Here is a 10,433-nt window from a genome sequence, read left to right as displayed (position 1 = left end):
TGTCCTCCATCTTGTCTTTGTTCTCATCTTGGGCCATCCTGTAAACCCTTCTAACAGTTTCAAAATACGTCTTGCAGGATGCTAGAGAGAGGAATATAGTGAGGGGGGAGAATGTGTTTATTTATAACTAACTAATCTATACAGTTAATAGTTGTAGCCTTGGTACATTCTCTTGTGACTTACCTTTAAAAACAGCAGGATCTACGTCCAGTACAGCCATGGAGACGCCATTATAAAGATAGGTTGTGACCTCGAGGTTGTGGGGGGAGGATATACTGTGGAGCAGTAATTAAAGAAGGTTGATTAAAAATATAATTTAGAAGAAAGGACTGTTATGAAACAATAGTTTTAAAGATATACCTTGTCTGTGGGTCATATTTGTGTATGTTGTTTTCCCCATTGTGCAATCTCCGTACAGCTTTCTGTAAACATCCAACATAGTATGAGGACTCAATTCAAATACATTAATAAATAAAGCACACGAAGTTAAGCGGACACCGCCAAATGTTTGTGACGGTCAGAAAATAACTTACCGCAACAGAATTATTCCCAGCTCTCTTTAATTTCTTTGAAGCAGGCTCCTCTTTTGCCTCTTTGAGCTCATTGATGTCAGCCTCCATCTTATCCAACCTCTTGTCCATCGTCTCCAGTTTTTCAAATATCCTCTTCAAACTTGCATTTACCATATACACCAGTCTGTTTTCGTTCGGACTCGGAGTTTGAAAAGCCACATTGTCCCGACGTAAAGGAGTAACATCTCTACCCTGCTCTCCGTAAAACTCCAGCGATCTTTTGCAAGCCATCTTGAAGAGCAGAGGACACCCAGATACAAACTGCTTTTCAGGGTCTACAGTCTTTGTTGTAGATCGACACAATGTAAAGCACTTATCAGCCCACCTTTCCTGAATACTAATGAGGGGGGCAGGGGAATAGGGGCAATCTTGAGCTGCCAGTCCCAAAACAAATTAGCATTTACAAAGCAAGCCATCAACTAACAGCATGTGGTCAGACAAGTTCCTGTTTTCGGGCCTTTGCGGGCATTTACAGGTACGCGTAACAAAGTTCCAAAGATCCCTGCCAAACAGCACATTTAGCGGGCGTATTCATTGTCTGAATTCTCCCGTATACACCCCTTTTGACGCAGTGTTAGCCTGGGGCCATACTATCTGCCGAGGGAGTTCAGCCATGTGATCACGCTCTGTGTTTACATCCCTCGGAGAGCGGACGCAGAGGCTGCTTGTAAGAAGATCCACTCCGTCACAGCAGCGCTGCAGACACAGCACCCTGGGGCCTTTATGATCATCTCGGGGGATTTTAATCATGTAACTTTGGACTCTACTTTGGCTGTTTGTCACCAGGTTGTAGATTGTCCTACAAGAAACAACAGGACTATTGATCTCCTGTATGCTAATGTGAGGGATGCATACAGACCGACTCCCCTCCCCCACTGGGGAAGTCTGATCACAACCTGGTTCACCTACAGCCACTAAGGTCCAAAAACAACCGGTGACAACTCGCACCAGCAGGAGGTGGTCCCCTGAGATGGAAAGTGCCCTGAGAGACTGCTATAACATCACAGTCTGGGATGTGCTGATCGACTCGCATGGTGAGGACATAGAGGGAATGACACATTGTCTGACGGACTACCTGAACTTCTGTGCAGACGTGGTCTCCCCCATCAAGACTGTCCGCTGTTACCCTAATAACAAGCCATGGGTAACACGGGAGGTCAAGGCTGTCCTCAACAGGAAGAAGGCTGCCTTCAGGAGCAGGGACAGGGAGGCCATGAAGACAGCACAGCGGGAGGTGAAACACTGTGTGAGGGAAGCTAAGGACAACTACAGAAGAAAGGTGGAGGAGAAGCTGAGGGAGAACAAGATGAGGGAGGTCTGGGATGGCTTGAGGACTATCACAGGTCACAACACAAAGACAAGAACTACAGGGGGGAAAATGAAGATGGCCAATGAGCTGAATAACCTTTTTAATAGGTTTAACCAGCTCAGGCCCTTGTCCCCCTTACCCTCACCCTCACCGCAGCAAGGTCTTCTTCCCCCCACACACCTCCCCCCTGACACCACCATACCCCAGTCTACACCCCCCCCCCCCCCCCACTTCGCAATACCTCCCTCTACACACTTCTCCCCAACACCACATTACCCCCATCCTTCTCAATACAATCACCGCCCCACATCACTACAGACCAGGTCAGAGAACAGCTGAGGAGGCTTAGGCCCAGGAAGGCAGCGGGCCCGGATAAAGTGTGTCCAAGACTGCTGAAGACCTGCGCTGCAGAGCTGGGGGAGCCGCTCCAACGGATCTTCAACCTTAGCCTGCAGCTAGGGAGAGTGCCTACCCTCTGGAAGACATCCTGCATCGTTCCAGTTCCGAAGAAGAACAGGCCCAGCGAGCTGAATGACTTTTGACCGGTGGCACTCACTTCACACCTGATGAAGACGTGGGAGCGGCTCCTCCTCAGCCTCCTCAGACCCCAGGTACAGCACGCAGAGGATCGCCTGCAGTTTGCGTACCAGCCAGATGTTGGTGTGGAGGATGCCATCCTCTACATGCTACACCGGGTCCACTCCCATCTGGATAAGGGGAACGGCACAGTGAGGATACTCTTTTTGGACTTCTCCAGTGCCTTCAATACCATCCGGCCCCCTATACTTCAGGACAAACTGATCAGGATGGGAGTGGACCACTTTCTGGTAGACTGGATCAGAGACTACCTCACGGACAGGCCACAGTATGTCAGGCTGAAGGACATCATGTCTGACACTGTGGTCAGCAGCACTGGAGCCATCGTGGGATGACACAGCCATTGTTGGGTGCATTAGGGGTGACAGGGGGGGGGGAGTATCAGAGTCTGGTGGGGGACTTTGCTCTCTGGTGTCGCACTAACTGCCTACAGCTCAACACCTCTAAGACAAAGGAGCTGGTCGTTGACTTTGGAGGTCCAGATCAAGCCCGCTACCGATCCTGCTGGAGGGAATTGAGGTGGAGGCAGTCAAATCATACAAATACCTCGGACTGTGTCTGGATAACAAACTGGACTGGACAACACACACGAGTAACCTGTACATGAAGACACAGAGCAGGCTGTACTTCCTGAGGAGACTGTGCTCCTTTAACATCTGCAGCAAACTGCTGTGCATGTTTTACCAGTCTGTGGTCACCAGTGTCCTCTTCTACACTGTGGTGTGCTGGGGGCGCAGCATATCCAAGAAGGACACCAACAGGCTGGATAAACTGATCAGGCGGGCCGGCTCTGTGATCGGCCAGAAGCTGGACTCACTGGTGATGGTGGCAGAGAGGAGGACACTGGACAAACTGCTGGACATTATTGACAATGCCAGCCACCCTATGCACACCATCATCAGCACCCAGAGGAGCCGGTTCAGTGGAAGGCTGCTCCTTCCCAAGTGCCGGACTAACAGAGTTAAGGACTCCTTTGTCCCTCATTCCATCAGACTCTACAACTCCTCACTTGGGGGGAGGAGGCAATAGGGTAGAGAGGACGATACGGACAATACATACATACACACATACATACACACCTGGACTTAAATAATTACCTGGTCAATTTATCACTTTAACACTGGACTCAACACTGACACTTTTTAAATAATTTATGGTCTTTTTTGTTGATATTCTGACTAATGTATTATTATTATTATTATTATTATTAATTAAGTTGGCTTGTGAAAGCCAACTTACTGAAATCCTATTTAAACTTATTATTATTCTTTTTCTTCTTCTTTTTCTTAACCAAAATTTTCTGACTGCTACTCCTCCTAGAGCTTTAACTCTACAAACTCCAAACTCGGGTCAGACCTTCAGACTGTTCTGACTTAGTGTGCTATATCTTTTCAGACTGATTTGACTTTCAGATTTCTTAAAAATTAATATTAAAAATCATAAAAATCCCATTGACTTTCATTGCAACAGTTCAAATTGAGCCAAGGCTACGGTGGCCCAGCAGTGTACAACACAAAAACTCAAATCTAAACTCCCTGAAGCCCAAGACTCAATTAAACTACCATTCTATATGTACTAATGAACTTATCTATCTATCTATCTATCTATCTATCTATCTATCTATCTATCTATCTATCTATCTATCTATCTATCTATCTATCTATCTATCTCTTTCTATCTATCTATCTATCTATCTATCTATCTATCTATCTATCTATCTATCTATCTATCTATCTATCTATCCATCTATCCATCTATCTATCTATCTATCTATCTATCTATCTATCTATCTATCTATCATCTATCTATCTCTTTCTATCTATCTATCTATCTATCTATCTATCTATCTATCTATCTATCTATCTATCTATCTATCCATCTATCCATCTATCTATCTATCTATCTATCTATCTATCTATCTATCTATCATCTATCTATCTCTTTCTATCTATCTATCTATCTATCTATCTATCTATCTATCTATCTATCTATCTATCTATCTAATCTATCTTTCTTTCTTACTAACTAATCTATCTTTCTTTCTTTCTTTCTAACTAATCTTTCTTCTTTCTTTCTTTATTTCTTTCTTTCTTTCTAACTAATCTTTCTTCTTTCTTTCTTTCTTTCTAACTAATCTTTCTTCTTTCTTTCTAACTAATCTTTCTTCTTTCTTTCTGTCTTTCTTTCTTTCTAACTAATATTTCTTTTTTCTTTTTTTCTTACTAACTAATCTATCTTTCTTTCTTTCTAACTAATCTTTCTTCTTTCTTTCTTTCTTTCTAACTAATCTTTCTTCTTTCTTTCTTTCTTTCTTTCTTTCTTTCTTTCTTTCTAACTAATATTTCTTCTTTCTTTCTTTCTAACTAATATTTCTTCTTTCTAACTAATCTTTCATCTTTCTTTCTAACTAATCTTTCTTTCTTTCTAACTAATCTTTCTTTCTTTCTAACTAATCTTTCTTCTTTCTTTCTTTCTTTCTTTCTTTCTAACTAATCTTTCTTCTTTCTTTCTTTCTTTCTAACTAATCTTTCTTCTTTCTTTCTTTCTTTCTTTCTTTTTCTTTCTTTCTTTCTAACTAATCTTTCTTCTTTCTTTCTTTCTTTCTAACTAATCTTTCTTATTTCTTTCTTTCTTTCTTTCTTTCTAACTAATCTTTCTTTCTTTCTTTCTTTCTAACTAATCTTTCTTTCTTTCTTTCTTTCTTTCTTTCTTTCTTTCTAACTAATCTTTCTTCTTTCTTTCTAACTAATCTTTCTTCTTTCTTTCTTTCTTTCTTTCTTTCTTTCTTTCTAACTAATCTTTCTTCTTTCTTTCTTTCTTTCTTTCTTTCTTTCTTACTAATCTTTCTTCTTTCTTTCTTTCTTTCTAACTAATCTTTCTTCTTTCTTTCTTTCTTTCTAACTAATCTTTCTTTTTTCTTTCTTTCTTTCTTTCTTTCTTTCTTTCTTTCTTTCTTTCTAACTAATATTTCTTCTTTCTTTCTTTCTAACTAATATTTCTTCTTTCTAACTAATCTTTCTTCTTTCTTTCTAACTAATCTTTCTTTCTTTCTAACTAATCTTTCTTTCTTTCTAACTAATCTTTCTTCTTTCTTTCTTTCTTTCTTTCTAACTAATCTTTCTTCTTTCTTTCTTTCTTTCTTTCTAACTAATCTTTCTTCTTTCTTTCTTTCTTTCTAACTAATCTTTCTTCTTTCTTTCTTTCTTTCTAACTAATCTTTCTTCTTTCTTTCTTTCTTTCTAACTAATCTTTCTTTCTTTCTTTCTTTCTTTCTAACTAATCTTTCTTTCTTTCTTTCTTTCTTTCTTTCTTTCTTTCTAACTAATCTTTCTTCTTTCTTTCTAACTAATCTTTCTTTATTTCTAACTAATCTTTCTTCTTTCTTTCTTTCTTTCTTTCTTTCTTTCTTTCTAACTAATCTTTCTTCTTTCTTTCTTTCTTTCTTTCTTACTAATCTTTCTTCTTTCTTTCTTTCTTTCTTTCTTTCTAACTAATCTTTCTTATTTCTTTCTTTCTTTCTAACTAATCTTTCTTTTTTCTTTCTTTCTTTCTTTCTTTCTTTCTTTCTTTCTTTCTTTCTTTCTTTCTTTCTTTCTTTCTTTCTTTCTTTCTTTCTAACTAATCTTTCTTCTTTCTTTCTTTCTTTCTTTCTTTCTTTTTCTTTCTTTCTTTCTAACTAATCTTTCTTCTTTCTTTCTTTCTTTCTTTCTAACTAATCTTTCTTCTTTCTTTCTTTCTTTCTTTCTAACTATTCTTTCTTCTTTCTTTCTTTCTTTCTTTCTTTCTTTCTAACTAATCTTTCTTCTTTCTTTCTAACTAATCTTTCTTTCTTTCTTTCTAACTAATCTTTCTTCTTTCTTTCTAACTAATCTTTCTTCTTTCTTTCTTTCTTTCTTTCTTTCTTTCTAACTAATCTTTCTTTCTTTCTTTCTTTCTTTCTTTCTAACTAATCTTTCTTCTTTCTTTCTTTCTTTCTAACTAATCTTTCTTCTTTCTTTCTTTCTTTCTTTCTTTCTTTTTCTTTCTTTCTTTTTCTTTCTTTCTAACTAATCTTTCTTCTTTCTTTCTTTCTTTCTTTCTTTCTTTCTTTCTTTCTAACTAATCTTTCTTCTTTCTTTCTTTCTTTCTTTCTTTCTAACTAATCTTTCTTCTTTCTTTCTTTCTTTCTAACTAATCTTTCTTTCTTTCTTTCTAACTAATCTTTCTTCTTTCTTTCTTTCTAACTAATCTTTCTTCTTTCTTTCTTTCTTTCTTTCTAACTAATCTTTCTTCTTTCTTTCTAACTAATCTTTCTTCTTTCTTTCTTTCTTTCTTTCTTTCTTTCTTTCTTTCTTTCTTTCTTTCTTTCTTTCTTTCTTTCTAACTAATCTTTCTTCTTTCTTTCTTTCTTTCTTTCTTTTTCTTTCTTTCTTTCTAACTAATCTTTCTTCTTTCTTTCTTTCTTTCTAACTAATCTTTCTTCTTTCTTTCTTTCTAACTATTCTTTCTTCTTTCTTTCTTTCTTTCTTTCTTTCTTTCTTTCTTTCTTTCTAACTAATCTTTCTTTCTAACTAATTCTTTCTTTCTTTCTTTCTAACTAATCTTTCTTCTTTCTTTCTTTCTTTCTTTCTTTCTTTCTTTCTTCCTTTCTTTCTTTCTTTTTCTTTCTTTTTCTTTCTTTCTTTCTAACTAATCTTTCTTCTTTCTTTCTTTCTTTCTAACTAATCTTTCTTCTTTCTTTCTTTCTTTCTTTCTAACTAATCTTTCTTTCTTTCTTTCTAACTAATCTTTCTTCTTTCTTTCTTTCTAACTAATCTTTCTTCTTTCTTTCTTTCTTTCTTTCTTTCTTTCTTTCTTTCTTTCTTTCTTTCTTTCTTTCTTCCTTTCTTTCTTTCTAACTAGCAACTTTAAATTCAAACTATACTTCAAACTTTAAACTACTTTAAACTTTAAACTATTTAAAACTTTAAACTGCTTTAAATTGCTTTAAACTACTTTAAACTACTTTAAACTAATTTCAACTTTAAACTAATTTCAACTTTAAACTACTTTAAAATTCAAACTAATTTAAACTTCTTCAAACTTATTGGTCCAAACTTTCACAAGCCAACTTAAAGTTTGTCTCGACGAACTTTTTCTAGTTATTATTATTATTATTATTATTGTACTGTCTTTTTTTATCTACTATTCTCGTTCCTCCTTGCTAAAACTGCTGCTGGAATTTTCAATCTCCTTGCGGGAGTCATCCCAAAGGATTAATAAAGAGAAGTCTAAGTCTAAGTCTCTAAGTCTAAGTCTAAGAGATGGGGGGAGAGGAAGGAGAAACATAAAGGCATGATGGGGTGAGAGGATAGAGAAATGGGGAACAGAGAAATCTGGAATTCAGACTTCCTCATCTGTAGCCTTATTCTGCTATGCCTGTTTCTCTCTAGCCTCTTTCACGCAGAGATTCCAGAAAATACACGGATAAAGTGACCCGAGATTTGACCCGGGTTCGTTTGATTTTGGTTCATTCACACTGCCAGTGATTTTCCGGAATCAGAGAGCCCGTAAAAATCCCGTAAAATCGATGTGACATGTAATGTCTCAGCAGCGTCTTAAGTTTGCTTATGAGCTGCGATTTCTCTCTCTCTACGCTCTACGAAACTACGCGTGTGCATTTTTTTCTCTGATTCGATCATAAACTAGCGCATTACCTACTGTTTCACTAGCGTCATCATTACGACACGGCATTGATTGCGGCTTTTGTTCACACAGCCCGCGTTCCGGGACTGATCCCGGCAATGTTACTAGGTCCCCAACCCGGCATCGATCCCGGCATCAATCCCGGGTCGTGTTTGCATTCACACAGAACGCGTTCTGCCAATTTCCCAGCAATTTCCCGGGATCAACGCGCTGTTTGAAAGGGGCTTCTGTCTGATACATGAATAAAATAATAAATAGAGATCTCTTGGCAAAATATCTGGTACAGCTTCCTTATTCAACCATAATGGGTAAAAGCATGCTTTTCAAATCTACAGGCCCAATATCTCTTATCTCCATAATTATTTATGCAGCAAAATGCTGTGTAATAAGCTATTTGACTGTAAACCGTTAAATGTCCGTCTAGTTTGAACTTGCAACTGCTCTCTCCGCGGAAGCTTTGTATTTAAAGACGAAATCAAATATTTCAACTCAAATCAAAATTTTCTGTCTAATTACTTATGTGGCAAGTAGTGTAATAAGCGGGATAATGTACATCCAGACGTTTTTTCTCTCAAAATAACCCCCTTCAGGCTGATGGAAAAGTCCTCATCACCCTGTCTGGGTTTATTTTTAGAGAACAACCGGCTAGATGTACATTATCCCTTACATATTGTCACGGATACACCTAGCGACACACTCCAACCAGCATCAACTCAGCACACCTGGTCACGCTCATCATCCGCTGAATACTGATTACTCACCACCTGCACTGCATCACAAACTTACCGACCTGCACACAGGATTTAAGCTCCAGTCTCTCCATTGTTCTCTGTCCGGTCTCGTCTAGTGATGCGTGTGACTCACCTGGTTCCTCATGCTTCTCTGGTTCCCTTGTGCTCGCAGTAAGTATACTCAAGTTTATCACTAACCACACTCCTGTGTGTATTTCCAAGCAGCCATTGTGTTCGGCGGTGCTTCAGGATTCTCCAGTCTGATTCTCCGAGTTCTTCTGTGCATCTATGGACCTGTTATCTCTTCTCTGCATTCAAGTTGGAAGTTTATTCAAGTCCACTCTCAGTTCATGTGTCTTCGGATCGGTATTTCCATTCAAGTGTCTACGTATCTGCATTCAAGCTCGAAGTACTTTCGTGCCTTCAAGCCCTGATTTATCACCAAGTCTACTTTTGAGTTTTAAGTATTCAAGAGACTATTTCTGTTCCAGTTATTTCCCTGTTTCCTGTTTTCTAGTGATGGCGAGATGAAGCTTCATAAAGCATTGAAGCGTTCCATCCAATGGTTCACTCATGTGCCGAAGCTTCATGGTGCTTCATTTGCTCTATTGTGCCATCAAGTGGACAATAAATGTAAAACGTGCAGTGTGATTATAATGACATCGCATGGTTTCATCGCAAAAAAAAGAAGCTTGAATATATCGCTAACAAAGTCCCAAGTCCACAAAATGTGAGGGGGAATCCTTTGCATTTTGCTGGCCCTTATATTTCAAATAGACCGCCAAACCGTGAACCACTTCCTGAAGCAGTCACGTGGTACAGGCGGCTCGCGAGGCTTCAAACGTCACCACATACGTCACCGATACAAGCCTCGACACGCGCTTCACAGAAATCATCACGGATTACTCGACACACGCTTCGAAGCCTCGATACGGGAGGACACATCACTACTGTTTTCAATTCTGTGTGGATCTCGAAGCCTTCTATGAGATCGGATATTGCAACAGGTGTGTAAATAAAGTCTGTTAACCATATTCCTTGTGTCCTCATCCTTCTAGTAGATTTCATAATGTGATTTACCTAGTAGATTTCATAATGTGATTTACCTCCCAATTTCCAATTCTTTTACTTTAATGAAAGGTTGATTTTGGCAAATGTTTTGAATGAAAGATTAAAAGGATAAACAATGCAGATTTATTTTTAATCTTTGATAATATTTACCAGGGGTGGCAATAATTCTGACCACAACTGTGTGTGTATATATATTAGCCTACATATTTTGTCTCTTGGAAATGCATATTTGACAGTATAGCTTGATGTAAATTTATTTTCATTTACACAAACAGTAACATCTGTAAAATTAACAACCTAATTTTACAGGTGAAATGTAAATATTCTTTATTAGTTGGAACTACTCTTTAATTATAACCATTGGTTTCTGTAATTTACCCTATATTTCATTACTACTTTGATATTTAACATGTCTACAGTACTATAACATTTTATATGAATAGGCTATCCCACATTTCTACCACAATACCATGTTTACAGTAAGTGTTA

This window comes from Siphateles boraxobius, unplaced genomic scaffold (genome assembly GCF_051911475.1).
Source record: "Siphateles boraxobius isolate OS27281-9 unplaced genomic scaffold, OSU_SipBor_1 8, whole genome shotgun sequence".
Lineage (NCBI taxonomy): Eukaryota > Metazoa > Chordata > Actinopteri > Cypriniformes > Leuciscidae > Siphateles > Siphateles boraxobius.
Note: the sequence above shows the minus strand (reverse complement) of the source record.